The sequence below is a fragment of the Carcharhinus amblyrhynchos genome, chromosome 6, assembly GCF_965287045.1.
Source record: "Carcharhinus amblyrhynchos chromosome 6, sCarAmb.v2.hapA, whole genome shotgun sequence".
NCBI classification, from domain to species: Eukaryota; Metazoa; Chordata; class Chondrichthyes; order Carcharhiniformes; family Carcharhinidae; genus Carcharhinus; species Carcharhinus amblyrhynchos.
The window spans coordinates 61,609,934-61,627,507 of NC_137329.1; the positions used below are offsets into that span (position 1 = coordinate 61,609,934).

At 44.6% G+C, this 17,574-nt stretch overlaps 1 protein-coding gene across 1 annotated transcript in view; it reads right to left on the bottom strand.

The window, feature by feature from the left end:
• Window positions 1–17,574, bottom strand: part of LOC145344340 (low choriolytic enzyme-like) — a 198,883-nt gene that overhangs the window by 179,667 nt on the left and 1,642 nt on the right. The window lies entirely within an intron of this gene.

The window sequence follows — 17,574 nt, forward strand, 5'->3', positions numbered from 1 at the left end:
ACCTTTTTTAAACAATGGAACAACATGAGCCACCCTCCAATCATCCAGCACCACCCCATGAATACTCACATTTTAAATATGTCTGCCACGGCCCCTGCAAGTTCAACACTAGCCTCCCTCAAGGTCCGTGGGAATACCCTGTCTGGTCCTGGGGATTTATCCACTCTGATTTGCCTTAAGACAGCTAGCACCTCCTCCCCTTTAATCTACAAAGGTTCCATGACCTCCCTACCTGTTTGCCCTATTTCCATAGACTCCATGCCAGTTTCCTCAGTAAATACGGATGCAAAAAACCCATTTAGCATCTCCCCCATCTCTTCTGGTTCCATACACAGTCGACCACTCTGGTCTTCAAGAGGACCAATTTTATCCCTCACTATCCTCTTGCTCCTTACATACCTATAGAAGCTCTTTGGATTTTCCTTCACTCTGTCTGCCAAAGCAACCTCATGTCTTCTTTTAGCCCTCCTGATTTCCCTCTTAAGTAGCTTCTTGCACTTTTTATACTCCTCGAGCAACTGATCTGTTCCTTGCTGCCTGTACATTTCATACAACTCTCTCTTTCTCTCAATCAGTGTTATAATCTCCCTCGAGAACCAAGGTTCTTTATTCCTGTTTACTTTGCCTTTAATCCTGACAGAAGCATACAAACTCTGCACTCTCAAAAATTTCTCCTTTGAAGGCCTCCCACTTTCCATTTACATCCTTACCAGAAAACAGCCTGTGCCAATCCACACTCCCCAGATCCCTTCTCATTTCATCAAATTTGGCCTTTTCAACCCGAGGACCAGATCTACCCTTATCCATTATCAGGTTGAAACTAATGGCATTATGATCACTGGATCCAAAGTGTTCACTCACACTAACTCACTTCCCAATAGGAGATCCAATATTGCATCCTCTCTAGTTGGCACCTCTATATACCGATGTAGAAAATTCTCCTGAACACATTTTACAATCTCTACCCCATCTAAACCTTTAACAGTATGCGAGTCCCAATCTATATGTGGAAAATTAAAATCTGCTACTATCACAACTTTGTGCTTCTTGCAGCTGTCAGCTATCTCTCTGCTGATTTGCTCCTCCAATTCTCGCTGACTGTTGGGTGGTCTATAATACAACCCCATTAATGTGGTCATACCTCATATGCTACCCGCAACACCTCCTTTCTATACCCTGCAGACAATGCCACTTGATGAATTTCTGCTTATTTTTTATTCACCTGAATATGTGAAAGTCTGCATTTCCTCACCAAGACATCATTTTTAAAATAATAACACTCTGGTATGCACTTAGATTTCTCTTCTGTATGTTTTTTGATATAACTGCTTTACCTCTAGGTCCTTCTGTTGCAACTCTGCCAACTATTTCAAGCTAAAAATGTGCACTTTATGTTCCACCTGTTCTTGTTCTTTGTCAACCATCTGTTCAAAACTCAGTTCGGATAATTAACTTCAACTTTCTTACCTTAACTCTTTGATTTCTCCTCTTGTGGCTTTGTGACCTTGTTACCATACGATCAGGAAAAACTCCAGGATATGTGTCCTTTAGTAATTCAGCTGTTTGATTTTCCACTGGCTTTCCTGTCTGTGCTACAGCTATATCATTACCCAAGATAAACTGTATTCTTGGACAAGACAATTTCTCTATTACTCCTATACCACTTTGCCATTCTTTACTGGACTCTCCAACCTCATCATATATAATAGAACACTTCTATTCTCACCCTGAATTCCATATGTTATCACCTTTTTTAGCAATACTCCTTCCAAACAACATCATTCCTTACCTCTTACCATCTAAGACTGACTTGTCCTTGTACCTCTTAAAATTTTAACTTCCTTACTTACTCCTCAAGGTACACAAGTAAATGAGGGCAATTCTCCATCCCTCTGCACTAACAAATTAGCGCAGCGGGCCAGGAGATTCTCACGTTGGCTGATTTGCCTTATGTTCCCACCCCAATAATATCTCCCAACCCAAGCTTTTTGGTGCTAACAGAACCATGGTGAAAATCAGCATAACAGATATTTGCATGCATTTACATGCTTTATCATCTGATTGGTGGGTCCATGTCAACAATCTTCATTCTCATTAGCATCTCCCACCTCTGTGGCATGATGTCACTCTGGCACAGTTTACAGTTCCTATATAAAAGTTGGGGTTGGCATGGCAATGTTGAATAGGAGTAAGGAGATAGGTTTTATGGAGCTGCAGCAACAGATTTCTGGGGAGGTTGGTGCTGGGGTAAATGCAAGCAATGACATGAATCTTTCTCTCTCTAACCCTCACTGTGCAGAATGGATCTCAGACTAATTGATTTAGAACTGACCATCATGGTGGCAGCTGAGGAGGAGGAGGCAGCAGCAACTCAGGAGGTGGAGGGCATTGGGAGGTCACCGCAGGAGCAGTCAGTGGCAGGTCCTCAAGAAGGAGGGGAAGGGGCTGCCACTGAAGCCCAGTAGGTGGGAGAGCAGTTGTCTGAAAAGGTGGCCAGAAGCAGGAGGATGCTGTGTCAGAGGCAGTACTGGACCAGACATTCACTCAAGGGACGTTATGTATCACTACGCAGTGTGGGGGCTGCTTCAATTACACTTCCACCACACCCTAGGAGCCACCCCCCCAAAAACCCCAGACTGGTCCCTCAAACCACATGACCCTTCCCCTTTGCCACCCTCTCTCATCCCACAGCCCCCCTCTTTCTCATGCCCCCCCCCACCCACTCTTCCCAACCTCTGTCATGCACCACCCAACTTCGAGAAACATCACAACTGGTTAGCAGGCCTGGGCTGGCACTGGCAATGAGTCTTTGGTGAAAGCTGGATGATGATGATGACTCGCTATGAGGCATGTAACGTGCACTGTCCCTGGTGCCATTCAAATCTGACTCCGACCTGTTTTCCGAATGCACACTACAACCTTGGCCCACATAGCAGTAAAGATTGGGAACACAAGCATGTGAGGCAATGAGTCGGGAGTGCCACCGGGAGTGCATGACGGGGGTTCTGCTTGACTAATGGTCCAGTGGATAGAGGGGAAAGTAGGGCAGGCAGTCTATAACATTTGGCTGCATAACGTGCAGCACAGCAGTTAGTGCCTTGAAAAATGGGATTGGGAAGCATTCAGCATTGGGGGGAGAACTAGAGACAGATTAGTCACTGCTGTGAAGGGCAAATAACAGTGTATTGTGCTATTAACATTTAACAAAATTTAACTCTATCATCACCCATGCCCTCTTAGTGAATCCAACTTTCTGATCTTGTGTGGTTTACTGCTTCTTCCAGGTGCACATGGGAGGCAGAGGTGCCCAGCTGTGAATCATGCCCTTTGCCTGTCATGCCCTTGATTGCTGTCCTTGGGTAGCCGGGACCTGGCCACCTCACTTGCGGATGACACTGTTTCTGTGCCGCCCTGTTCATCCAGCTGGCTCTGACATTTGTCGGTTTGAGGAAGGGGGAATCAGAAGGTCTCGGGACATCCTGAGTCTCGGCATGGGCTCTCACCCTTCCTCCTGCTTTGGGGTGTGCAGAGGCCTGGGGACACCCTGTGTGATACCAGGGTCACTGGACTGAGCTCCAGAAGCTGCGGCGCAACCTGTCTCTGCCAGTCCTGGAGGCCCAGATGCGATTGCCTCATGGTCTGTGATTCTTCAGCCCTGACCCTCTGGGATTGGGCAAAGCTCTGCAGCCCCTCTGCTACAGCATTTTGTGAGTGAGCCAGGCTCCGGAACTCCTCAGCTTAAACCCTCCTAGTCCGGGCTAAGTTGTAGAAGCCCACAGCCATGGCTTGCTGCCTCCTGAATGCCAGACAGAGTCCCAGCCATGGCCACCAATGTCTCCAAGATGCCTCCAACACCCGCCAAAGTACTGTGTCCAGGGAGTGCAAATCTCAAGGCTCTCATTCAACAAGGGGGAATGCTCGCAGGCAGGGGGTGTGCATGGTAGCCCAGCGCTATTTGTGAGCAAGGCAGCAATGAGGCCACTATGTGTGAAATGTTGGGAGGGGGGTGCGTGGAGGGAGGAAGGGACGGGGAGGAGAGCAATGTCTGGATCATTGGGAGATGTGAAGGCCAGCAGTGTCTGGGTCACTGGGGGAATGGAGAGACCAACAATGTCTGAGGAAAATGGGGGCAATGAGAGGCCAGCAATGTCTGTGGGGGGTTGAGGCCAGCGATTTCAATGCTGAGAAGTTTTTCTTAGTGATCTCCCAAAGACATGCGCGTGTGCAGAGTCCCACTCATCGCATCAGCTTCAGCCTCTTCAGCAGGGTGGGAATAGACGCCACCCTCTGATTTCTAATGATAATCATGCCTCTGCAGTGCACAAAGTGTGGGAGATATATTTTAGGAAACATGCTGAAATAAAACCAGTGTGATTTACTCCAGTTTTCATGTATTTTCTTTGGAGAATTCCAGTCAACTTTACCCTCACAAAAAATTCCTTACAAAATTCTGGCACTTTCTTATCAATCAACCCCTGTCCAGGCTGTACATTCCTTTGTACCTCGTTAGCTTCAACTGGGCTTTTCTTACCAGTTTAACAAACCCCATTGGCTTATCCTGTTTTATGTCTGTCTTCCCAGTGCTTTACTTAAACCACCAACACTGTGAATTTGTGTACCCTAACAGTGAAAACATCTGAAGCTTTTCATTTCTCTTCTACCCACATTTGTTTCTTTTAACCCGAGGTACACGGTCTTTACCTCCCACGAGATCTCATTTATCACCTGAGGATTCTCTATTCCCCAATTTCTATACCTCACAGGCTGAAACTGATGTCGGAAACTTTGATTTAAGAACTAATTCATAATCATCTATCATTGTTCCTGATAACTTCGTTTTTTTAACCCTCTACTCTTCCACATGAATTCTCACATCAGAAAGTGAATTTTTAAACTCTTCCAAAATAATTGTTTCTCTAAAAGCCTCATACATCTGGCCCATTTTCAAAGCCCTTATCCATCTATCAAAATTAATTAGTTATATATGTTTGACAAGTTCTTTCCTTAGACTTCTAAACTCTTACTTGTAGGCTTCTGGCATTAGTTCATCTGCACTTAATATGCTTGTTTTCACCTCAATCATAATCCCCAGATAACTCCGACAGTGACGCAAACACCTCACTAGCTCTACCCACTACCTGTGTTTGTATCAGCAATATCCACATGACGTGTGGCTATTTCAAAATGAAATGAAAAAGGCTTCTACATTCTTCTCATCAAACCTTGGCAACACTTGCACATAATTATATAGATCCCCACCAAGCCTTTGATGCTTTTGCTCTTCCTCACTGTCCTCATCACTATTCCCAGATAGCACCTTTTCCCTGTACCTCTGCCATTTTAAATTGACATTCACATTTTATTGCCAGTTTCCGAAGTTCAAGTACTCTTGTTTTCTTTCTCTTGTTAGCGCTATCCTTTTTCACTTTTTGTTTTGCTAAGCCTAATCTTTCCTTTCTTTCCCTCATCTGTAATTCAAGCAGTTTGATGTCTTTTTCTTGATGCAATTCAAACTGTTTCAATTCTTTTGCTTGCTAATCCTCCCTTTCTCTGTCTTTTTCTGCGGCAGTTGCATCCTTTTACTTCTTTCTCGACTCTTTCTGTCTTTTATTTGCTGCTTTAATTTTTTTATGTTTAAGCTCTTTCATTTGTAGTTGAATTCTAGCCACTTCCAATGATTCTGTGTTTCTGGTCATTTTAAATGCTGAGTTATCACCACAATTATCTCCCCCTTCCTTACACCGTCAATTGCAATATCCAAAAGCTTTTAGTCACCAGTTATAAACCATCCTGACTTCTTCCACTCCCAGGAACTTCTTAGCCTCTGAAAGAATAATTATTCCACAAAGCACTTCCTATTTAAACCTGAATACAACACCTGAAAAGAAAACACAAATATGCAGGATTTTAATCTATATTCTTGGATATGCCCACCACTCAGTATCTTTGAGTCCAATAATTCCAAAGCAATCAAGGAATAGATTTCAATCCAGCAAAAAAGCCCCCAGTTGTTATAATCCAGGTCAGAAAATCCAAGGTGTTTTATGGAGCCAACCTAGATCATAAGCTTTGTACTTTGAAGTTTGGCACGGTTAGCATAAAATGTTTCACTTCAGGTATGATTCAAATGACCCACATGGGAGCTTTTATCAAACAAAGCTTATTTAATATAGTGAACCCATAGAAAGAAAATTAGCAATAATATTTACCAAATACAAACAAGAAAAAAAAACAACTGTGCTATAGTATAAATCTTAACTGCTACAAATACTGTTCCAACATAAATACCCCCATAAACATATAACCCCATTCCAGACTTAACACAGGAAGTAAGTATGCTCATGTGATGCTGGATATTGAAGCTTTGCAACACCTGCTGTGAATTAATCCTTTGGATGGAGAATTGAAACTCTAACTTCCCAGTCCTGGAGTTCCCAGCGCCTCTCAGGTAGAGATAGTGCCACTGCTTGCCTCTAGCTAGCAAACCACCAACAGCAAAATTTTTACTCTAAAAAGGCAAGAAAGATTACTTTCAACTAGCCAGCGGAATTTCTAATACCAGGGAGAGAGAGATGGAATACTGCATCCAACCTGGAATCCAAACACCTTGTAACTAGGCAGCAGCCAAAAGTAGAAGTAGAGAGCTCCTGTTAGAAAAAAAACTGTCGCACCTGATCTGTCAATCATTCCTCCCCCAACAATTCAAAAGGGCCTTAAAACTCATTAAACTCCACGACATTGCATTAGGCTCAGATTAAAAATAAATAATAGTCCTATTTATGACTCTAACAATTATAAAATGTCACTATCGACCTCATGGTGCCAACAACAGAAAATTACAGGCTTGCTTACAAACTGCAATGAACATGATTAAAAATACACTTCTTAAAAGCACAAAAGCATCACACTGTGAAAAAGATATGACCAGAAGAAAATGGTTAATTCAGCAGAAGAGTAAGGACAGCCAGAGAGGGACAGCAGGCCAATAAATATGAGAGGGAATCCAGAGATCAGTATGAGATCAGGAGTAAAAGGGTGGCAGGAAAGGGTAGGCTCCCAAGAGTAGAGGTCTCAGCAATTTGAAATGGGAAGAGGGCAGTAATCAAGAAGTAGGATATATCAAGAATGGGAGAGGTAACAGTCAAAAAGGTGAGTGGATCAATCAATGGGGATCAGAGTGGAAGCTAGAAATGTGTCCCGATGCAACACAATACATCTTACACCTCTCAGCCCCATATTTAATTCATTCATTAAACAACATTGACTTTCTACTAGTATCCTACAACAGTCTGAGGACGTTGCAAGCAGACCCCATTTTGTCTGAATGGAATCTGCCTGACCCTGAATGCATTATGCATAGTCTAATTTGACGAGTGGGCCTCGAATTGTGCACACCGATTTTATGTCAACTGGGCAAGCAACACTCCTCTGAAGCATTTTGAATGCAATGTACCTGTTTTGCAGGCAAGACTTTTGTAGGTCATGAGATGCAATTCCTAATGAGATACTATCGGGCTCCTGTGCAACCCATCTGTCAACAAATGTAAAACTTTTTTGGAAAGAGTTACTTTTTAATGAGGTAAACATCTACCTTAATATCCTAGTAGTTTGCTAAGTTTCAGGGGTGAAACTTGATATTCAGTTCAAATGCACTCACTTGATTGTCAGTGCAAGGTACAATTCCTGATTCAGTGCCCCACCCATTGTAGCACAACTCTGTCCAGGTGAATAGCATAGTTCCATTTCAGGCCAATAATAATAATAATAATAATAAATTAATAAATAATAATAAGTTAACATAAAATGTAATTGCTGCAGTTCACAACCTGGAAATCGAACTATGTCAGTCCCATTTCAGGCACTATGCAGCATACTCAAACCGTTAAAAGAAGCACATGTACACTTGCAGCTGGAAGTATATCAGCCATTTATTAGGTAAGGGCAAACAGAACTGGTCCAATACCTATTCCTGAAGCAACTACAGCCCTTTGCATATGCATAATATATGCAAATATTAACAAATATTTCAGGTCCCCTTTTCAGGTTTGTCCTGAGGCAGCAAATGTTATTTGGTGCTCCACTTGATCCTAAACAGATATGTCAGCAATTAATGGCATATGTCAATTAAAATCATCTCATGCATATACTATAATAATTAGTACATTTCCAGGCATGGTCATGTTCCTATTCCTAGACCATTCACTTTCAGTTGTTGACAGTAGTCATTAAAATCTGGCTTAAATCTAACAAAGAGAGAAATTTCAGTGAAACATAGGCCATTATTCTCCAATCCTAACCCGCAACTTTTCTGGCAGGTCAGAGTGGGAGATGCATGTCGCCTGCCTTGTTTTGGAATTTGCGCATGCACCGGGAACACATGCACAAATCTCACAGCCAGTCAACAGTCGCACGCCAGACCATGCCAAAAACCGGTGGGAAGGCAGATAAGTAATTTGAATCTATTTTTAATATGTTTTAAATGTCTTTTACATTTCATTATTGGGAACTTCCCAGTCCCGATTGAATCTCCCACTAGCCAGGCTGTAATCTGGCCATGGGGGGGGAGGGCTGGAGGGGCAGCACTGCGAGGGTTTCAGGCTGGCCAATGATCGAGCTGGCCAGCAAACAGGGAGACTGACAGATCGGGGCCAACTGTCAGATTCTGGCATGAATTGACCCACCCCATGGTCAGACCATCCCAGGAGGCAGCCTCCCCCCACAGCCCCCATCAGATTCCCCCCACCTTGGCAGAGCACACCCCCAACCTACCTGGATTGCTGCTGTCCCTCCACCACCCTTCTGACCCGCACTCGTTGATGTGGAGACTCTGGCGTTGGACTGGGGTCCTGTTAATGTCCTGTTGGGCTGGTGTTGTGAGACTTCTTACCGCACTCATTGGACAGCCTGCAGTGCCTTCCTGGCCTTCCGCTGCTGTCTGCCGGAAGAGAGGGGTGGGCTCAGATAGATCTCTGGTTGGGGGGGTGGTGGAGATTCTCCCAAGTCCATCCTCGCTCCCCCCCCCCCCATCCTCCACCACACCCACCCTAACCAGAGATCCATCTGAGCCCGCCCCCCTCCTCCGGTAGACGCCAGTGGAAGGCCAGGAAGGTGCTGCAGGCTCTCCAACGAGTGCAGTAAGACGTCTTACAACACCAGGTTAAATTCCAACAGGGCCCATTGTTTTTAAATGTTCAAGGGAACAGTTTTAAAGCTCAATTTTTTTCTGCAGATAATTCATATTTCTGGAGGAAATGTAGCTCAGATGCTGGGAAAGCAGGATAATTACTCATTTAAGTCTCAGTCTTACTGGTCGTCCTACTGGTTGATCGGCGAGGCAAACCATGAGAGGTGAAAAATCAGGATCAAGGCTGGTTTCTCGCTTCGTGATCTTGCTAGCACTGATTAAACTGGCAAAATCAGCTCCACATGCAGAAAAGGCACAAAGCCAATTTAAATATTAAATGTCATTAGTGAGTCCCGGAAGCTATAGTTCGGGCTCACTTGTAGTTACCCTGTCACCAGTCGATGTCCATATGGGCGAGAATCACGTATGGTCCCTACCCATGGGGAACAGATATGATGGCCTCACTAGGTGGTTGGGGGCAGTGCCAGCCTTGCAGTACCCGCCTGGTACCCTGACACTGCTACACTGAGCACCCTGGCAGTGCTAAGGACCAGGCCAAGGAGGCTGGGCCCCAGTGGGGTGGGCCTGAAAGGGGTGAAGCCATGATCATGTTGAGGCAAGGGTTAGTTCCATAGGGCGGGAGAGGGAAGGGATCTGCAGAGAGAAGTCTTGATCAGGAAGGGTAGCAATAGGCAGTGGTTATCCAGGGCACGGGGGGAACTCTGCAATGGCAGTGATCATGGGTGTAGGGTGGGAAGATCTGAAGTATGGTGATATCGAGGGGAGTAAGGGGAGCTCTGCAGGAGTAGCAATCCACAGGAAGGGAGGTGTGATGTTCAGGGGTGGGGGTGGGGAGGTGGAGACTGGCATAGAGAGCAATTGGCATCAGGTCCTGATGTCTGTTTGGGGAATGGGGCGGGAATGCGTTGACAAGAGATTCCCAAGTACACTAGGAGATTGGGGTGCCTGCACAATTATGCCCAAGAGCTCAGCAACCAGCTTCACCAGCAAGATTAGGCTCCGTCTTTCTAGTGAGAATTGTATCCTGACTCTTTTTCTTACTCAGTGTCATACAATTGTGAAAAGTAGCTCATCCAATAAATCAGCATGATTCTTTCCCATTTTCACTCTCGTTCAGCATTTGGAATTGTTTTCATGAAATTCCACCAGTAGTATTTACTAAAGAGACAGAAAATGGATTTAATTTACAAAAAGTAAAGGTCCCTGGGGATTTTGAATAAAGGAATGGAAGGTGGGTTTAGCTTGACAGGATCACATGGTATGAGAGTTAATGGAAGTATCTATGCAATGTAGCAAAGGGAGAACAGCTTTTGAGTCTGGCTGGGCTTTGTTTAAAGGAAGAGGTCTGCAAGTTGCTCTTGCCACAAAATTGCTCTGAAAACATCAAAGTTGTTTACACCCCCCTTATAGCAAGTATATGGATGGTTAGTAACTGTATTTAGAGTGTTATTTAAGATTGTAAAAAGAATGTTGTTCATCTGGAGCAGTAACAATGATAAGGCAGAATTTAGGGTGGGATTGTTTCATGTTTAAATATTGTCCAACAAGTAATCATTAAGCTGCTTCATTCATCAGTTATGGTTAAATTGTGTTTTTAAATAAAGTTTGTATTACAAGAAAAGATCCCTAATTTGTCAGCAGAATTACATTAGAATGAAACATCCTATGTTCATATTTATGCCAAAATAGAACAAAATTAATATAAATATATGCAAAATAGAATAATCTAGCTTCCTAATATCATTTCAGATTCTGGTCCAGGGTTCTAACAAGAAGCGGGGGCTCATCCCAGATTAAACAACATAATTCCTTGTTTGGCTTGCGATTATTGAACTTAAAAGATAGTGGGTGTTGAGGAACTGATGCTTTCTTTAAGGTATTGCATTCAGTTAATTTAGATAGGGAGTGCCTTGTGGAAAATGGCCCTTTTATTGGCTATAGATTTCCTGGCTGCAGAAGAAGTCACTCAGAGTGGTTTACAAAGCGGGTGCGGTTAAAACAAAGATTTTGCGTCTGGCAAACCAAGTGATGAGGACTTTGTTTTAAAGTATTAAAGTTTATTTATTAGTTCACAAGTAAGCATACATTAATACTGCAATGAAGTTACTGTGAAAACCCCTAGTCGCCACTGTGAAACATCAGTTCCTGTTCAGGTACACTGAAAGAGAAATTAGCATGGCCAACGCACCTAACCAGCCTGTCTTTCGGACTGTGGGCGACATGGTGGCACCGTGGCTAGCACTGATGTTTCACAGTGCCAGGGGCCCACGCTCAATTCCTGCCTTGGTTACTGTCTGTGTGAAGTTTATGCTTTCTTCCTGTATCTGCGTGGATTTCCTCCAGGTTTAACGGGACTGTTTAAAACTTCTCTATACAGTTAGTTGGTGTGTCTGGCAGGGAATGCAGCTCAAATGCTGGGAAAGCAGAGTAATTACTCATTTTAGCTATATAGGGGCCAATTTTACTATCGCATTGTGGCTGTTTTCGGGCACGAAAATATGGTAAAGTCGAGCATGAGGTGAGTAGTGCAATCCGCGCCCACCTCTGTGCCAGTTTCCCCTCTACCAAGGTGCAAAAATGGGTGCAATCAGAACTGTGCCTGAAATTGGCGTGACAGCCAATTAAATGCTTTTGCATGCATTTCAGTCCACTTAACAGACTGCATGCCAAACTTTACCAGCACTTCTCTCTTTACTACCACGTTCGCCAATGCACACGTTATAGGCGTAAAACACATATGTTCCATAAAATTCTGATTCAGATGCTCCTTCATTGAGCGTTAGTGAGGAGATTAGACCTAGCTTCCGATGGCTCTGTGCTGCTTACAGGGGACCTTTCATTGCGGCTATTTTGTTTCTCAGATTGGGGTGGTGCTCTGTGAGTCTGTCGAGGGGGCGCGGGGGGGCTGTTGCTCAGTGGGGTGTCCAATGTCCGATTTGCAGCACCTTGGGTCTTGCGGATGCAATTGGGTCCTAGTACACTCAGCACTCTTCCAGCTGAAGGTTGTGCACAAAGGTCTTGAAAATTGCACTGCTGCAGCCTCAGAACTTATCAAGGAGGTATGATGTTGAGGAGCATGTGGCTGTGGGAATGGGGGGCCTGTGATTCTGGGGAGCATGTGGTTGGGGGAATAGGCAGTATGGACAGTGACTGTTGCTGGCTAGGGACAAGCAGCATTCCTTAACCTCTACATATGTTCCTCTCCGTCTCCAACACCCCCTTCCCCCTTCAGAGTGACAAGATGGCTTTTGCAATGCAACCAATTGATCTTGGTTGCTGCTGGAGCTGAGGAGGAGGAGCAGGAGGATGAATTGCGGGCACAAGAGGCCAAGCCTTACCATATGCAGGAGCAGAGGGAGATGACCACCAGAGGCAGGAGGTGGCTGCCATTCGCATAGCAGGAGGGAGTGGAGACCCCAGCAGTTCCATGCACAAGTGTCACTTGAACAGATGTCAGACAACATGTGCCACTGACAGCTCAACCTCCAAAAGGACACCTGTCACAGGACCCGGCACACTGGGACGGGGAGGGGGAATATTCACTTTTGGTGGCTGTCAAATTGACGACTACCCTGAACTTTTATGCAATTGGCAGCTTCCAGACCCCTATCAGAGATGTATTGGTATTTCCCAGTCAGCTATGCACATCTGTGTCAAGCAGGTCACAGAAGCCCTGTATGCCTGAGCTGGGCAGTACATCAAATTTAACCTGGACTAGGCCCATCAGGAAGTCAGGGCTGCAGGATTTGCAGCCATAGCGGGGATGCCTAATGTACAGAAGGCCACATTGCTCTGAAGGCCCCACTGCAGAATCCATGAAGATTTGTCAAAGGAAAGGGGTTCCACTCCCTAAATATTCAACTCATGTGTGATCACAATATGAACATTATGCACGTCTGTGCGAGATGCCCCGACAGCATGCAGGACAGCTTCATTCTCAGGAGCCCTGACATACCAGAGGCATTTGAGGAGGAGCCCAGGCCTTGAGGGTGGCTGGTGGGGGAAATGGGTTACCTGCTTTGGACATGGCTGATGATACTTGTGTGGAGACGTGTGACTGAGGTGGAAACCCGCTATAATGAAGCCCATATAGCCAACCGTTCGATAGTGTGGACATGCATAGTGATCCTTAAAGTGCGATTCTAGTGCCTGGACCACTCTGGCAGGGTCCTACAATACAGCCCTCTGATCTCTTCCCGCACTGGTGTGCTGTGCCCTGTGAGAGGTGACCTATTAGAGGAGGAGGAGGACATGGAGATCGACCGACTGGGCATTGTAGAGGCCGTCCAGCAGGAGGAGGAGGAAGTGGAGGAGCATGCTGAGCAACACCACTCAGCGCTGGAGAGATGGCAGCTAGAATGAGGCATGCGAGGGCAGCTAGAGAGACTCTGATCACCAGGTGCTTCAGTCACTAGGGGTCTGTGTCTGTACACATGGGTTCCGTTTCCTCCCCCACCCCCAAAGTCCTTCTATCTCCCGCAACATCGTCACACCAGAGTGGTTGGCCTAAGTAAACTATATTAGCTAATTTCTTTGGCAGGCAGAAGGTGATGATGACTTGCTAAGTACAATTATGATGGTGCCCTGGTGCAAACTAGTCTGATTCTGACCTGAGCTCCACATGCACGCTAGCACCTGGGCCCAGGTGCTCGTGCGTTGCTTGTTGGTTCTGGAAACCAATGGCTTCATTTTCTTAGTGACATAGCATTGAGGGGCTTCCTCAACTGACACCAATATAAAACAACCCTCCGGCGAATGTCAATGGAGGAGGATTCCTGTTCAAGGCAAATCTGAGACAAATTAGTCAGAAGTGGGTGGCGGGAAAACATTTAACTAGGTCTTTAAATAATAAGTTCTAACATAAAAACTTGTGAACAGAAAATGGTAAGGTGCTTAAAGGTCTATCTAACTAGTGCAGACCTTCACCTTGACATCTAAGTACAACTATAACTTCCTAATCTTGCTTGGCCTACCAATACATCTTCTTGTCTCTTCAGAATATACAACGGAGGTGGCGAGGGTGAGCTGCCTTCCTTGCTCCGTTGCTGTGATGCCCTCGGCAGGTGTCCTGTGGAGGCCCTGGCTGGCTTCCAGTTGTCTGGGACGTATGCATGACATCCTCTTCATCCTACTGCCCCTCATCGGAGAAAAAAAGACTGGGGGTTTATCAGATTGAGGTGCACAAGATTATAAGGGGCATGGACAGAGTAGATAATGAGTAAGTATTCCCCTTACTTGAAGGGTTAGTCACAAGGGGACATAGGTTCAAGGTGAGTGGCAAGAGGTTTAGGGGGAATGTGAGGAAAACCTTTTTACCTTGAGAATGGTGATGATCTGGAATGCAATACCTGGGATGGTAGTAGAGGCAAGGTGCCTCACATCCTTTACAAGGTCCCTGGATGAGCATTTGGCATGCCATAACATCCAAGGCTATGGGCCAATTGCTACTAAATGGGAATATGTGGGAGGTCAGGTGTTTCTTTTGCTTTGCTTTGATTTATTATTGTCACATATATTAGCATAAAGTGAAAAGTATTGTTTCTTGCACGTTATACAGATAAAGCATATCATTCATAGAGGAGGAAACAAGAGAGTGCAGAATGTAGTGTTACAGTCATAGCTAGGGTGTAGAGAAAATCAACTTAATGCAGGATAGGTCCATTCAAAAGTCTGACAGCAGCAGAGAAGAAGCTGTTCTTGAGTCGGTTGGTACGTGGCCTCAGAGCTTTGTATCTTTTTCCCGATGGAAGAAGGTGGAAGAGAGAATGTCGGGGGTGCGTGGATTCCTTAATTATGCTGGCTTATTTGCCAAGGCAGTGGGAAGTGTAGACAGAGTCAATGAATGGTTTGCATGACAGATTGGGCTACATTCATGGCTTTTTACAGTTTCTTGCAGTCTTGGGCAAAGCAGGAACCATACTAAACTGTGATACAACCAGAACGAATGCTTTCTATGGTGCTTCTGTAAAAATTGGTGAGAGTCGCAGCTGACATGCCAAATTTCCTCAGTCTTCTGAGAAAGTAAAGACATTGGTAGGCTTTCTTAGCTATATGTATACAGTTTCTCACATGTTGGTGCAGACTCAATGTGCACTGATGTGTAAAAGTGTCAATGGTTACTACTCAGCCTTTAACCTTTGGTGCATGGATGTCTAAATTCAATTACTGCTTTGGTGTGGCTGCACCATTTCCTGAATGGGCAAGTAACCACATCCCCTTAGAAAGGTGGCCATAGCACACTACGCAAGGATAGCATTCCTAATCCTTGGCTCTGTATTCAAGTGCCTATTGACACTTCAGAGCTTGGTGAATAAATAATAATAATTCCTGTGAAGCACCCTGGCAAGATCTACGGTTGGAATTCGACTCAAGGACATAGGATCCACACAGTACAGAAGAAGACAATTCAGCTCATCCATTCTGTACTGACCACATCCCACCCAGGCCCTATCCCCATAACCCCACATATTTACCCTGCTAATCCCTCTGACACTAGTGTCAATTTAGCATGACCAATAAGTCTAACCCACAAATTTTTGGATTGTGGGAGGAAACCGGAGCACCTGGAGGGAACCTATGCAGACATGGGGAGAAAATGCAAACTCCCGAGGCCTGAATTGAACCTGCATCCTTGGCACTGCGAGGCAGCAATGCTAACCACCGCTATTGTGCCACCTACTTGCTACCATTCCTTTTTTTTTCAAAATGTTTGTACTGTAAGTTTTTATTTACTCAAAATGCCATAAGTCCCAAAAATCTAGTACGGCATGGAGTAATCAATATTCCATATCAACATACAAAAGAAGCAGCAAATATTCATACAGATAGTTCAAATTACTAATCATTGTAATCTTTGTAGTCAGCATCTTCTCTCGAATAGATGAAGAGAGAATACCAGAAAGAGTGGGGGATCTCAAAATAACAGGATAAAACCATGAGCACATGGCCCAATGGAGTACGTCCTCCTCCACAGGGATAATACATATGAGTAACGTGCAACTAACTGAGGCCTAACTCAGCATCCTTCCAAGAAATGGAAGAATAACCCAGAAAAAGGAGAATAGCAGGATACTACCATCAATACTAGATGTAGTGTGCCAGTGTAGGCTCTCGTATACAGGAACCAGTAAGACAAGAATTCATGCACTTCGTCAAGGCTCACAACACAACAAATCTTTCTTCTCTTCAGCCATATCAGAAGCACCAATCAAACTTCCCATCACCAAAAAACTTAAACAATTTTCCGCCAAGGAAACTCGACTGATGAGTAGAAGAAGAATCATCAAGACATACCCACAGGATTTCTCAGGGAGAGACAAGATAAGATAATAGAAACCCTCCAGGATTAACTTTAACAAATCAGAGCCTATATCAGCAGCTACCTACCTGGATAAAGAAAGGAAACCCCAAAGAGAGGAACATCCTGTCAACATGAGCAGTCTGACATCTGAACCTCCATGACAGTACTGGAAACTGCTCTGGTTGCCATCTGAGCCTCTAAGTCATCAATGTGAACTGTCGTGGAAACTGTTAAAACTGTCAGCAGAGAATCCTTAATGTTGACTGCAATTGTCATGCTGTTGAAGGTGACCATTCTGTCCATGATGGACAGAAAAATCCTTCAAATCCTTGAATCACACAGCAGCTGCATGCTTCTATGACAGTGTGCATAAGTATCTGGCAGATTTCAAATTTTTTCTGATGTATATTCATTAGCTTTCTTTGTTTGCCTGGCTGGGCTCATGATGTCAGCATCTGCATGTTTTGCTACAATGAGTCATCCATTAAGCTCCATTAAGATCTGTGTAACCTGGACTTTCTGCCAATTCACTTAGCACATAACGTCTTTAAACCTAGCTTGTCAAGTCTTATTTCACTTCCTGCAACTAATGGTGCACAAAACAAACTTCCATCTGATTCCGCAGCTTCTTTTTCCTGGAGCAGGTTGCTAGCTTGTTGCCAGAAGCTTATAGCTTGAGGGATGCCACTTTGTATTAGGCATAGCTGGTCACGAGTCTCTCCTTCTTTACTGCCTGCCATTGGCATGTGTTGGAAAGGTTTTGCAGGTTGATATAGATTAGCTGTGTTATGAACACATGTTCCTTGATCATCAGGTCCTGGGTCGGATTCAAACACGGAGCTTCTAATTAAATGGCAGGGATTGGAATGCGAATGCGAATGTGAGTGGAGCTCTTCCACTCACATTGTTAGCCACTTTAAGACTTGAATAGCAGGTTAGGTGTAAAGATTCGCATTCCAATCAGTAATCTGTAAACTGTCTGTGCTGTTGTATGCACTGTCTGAGGTCAGAGCTCTCCATTCACCTGACGAAGAGGGAAACCTCGAAAGCTTGTGAGTTTACTATCAAATAAATTGGCTGGACTTAAACCTGGTGTTGTCAGACTTCCTACCATGTGACCCACCCCATG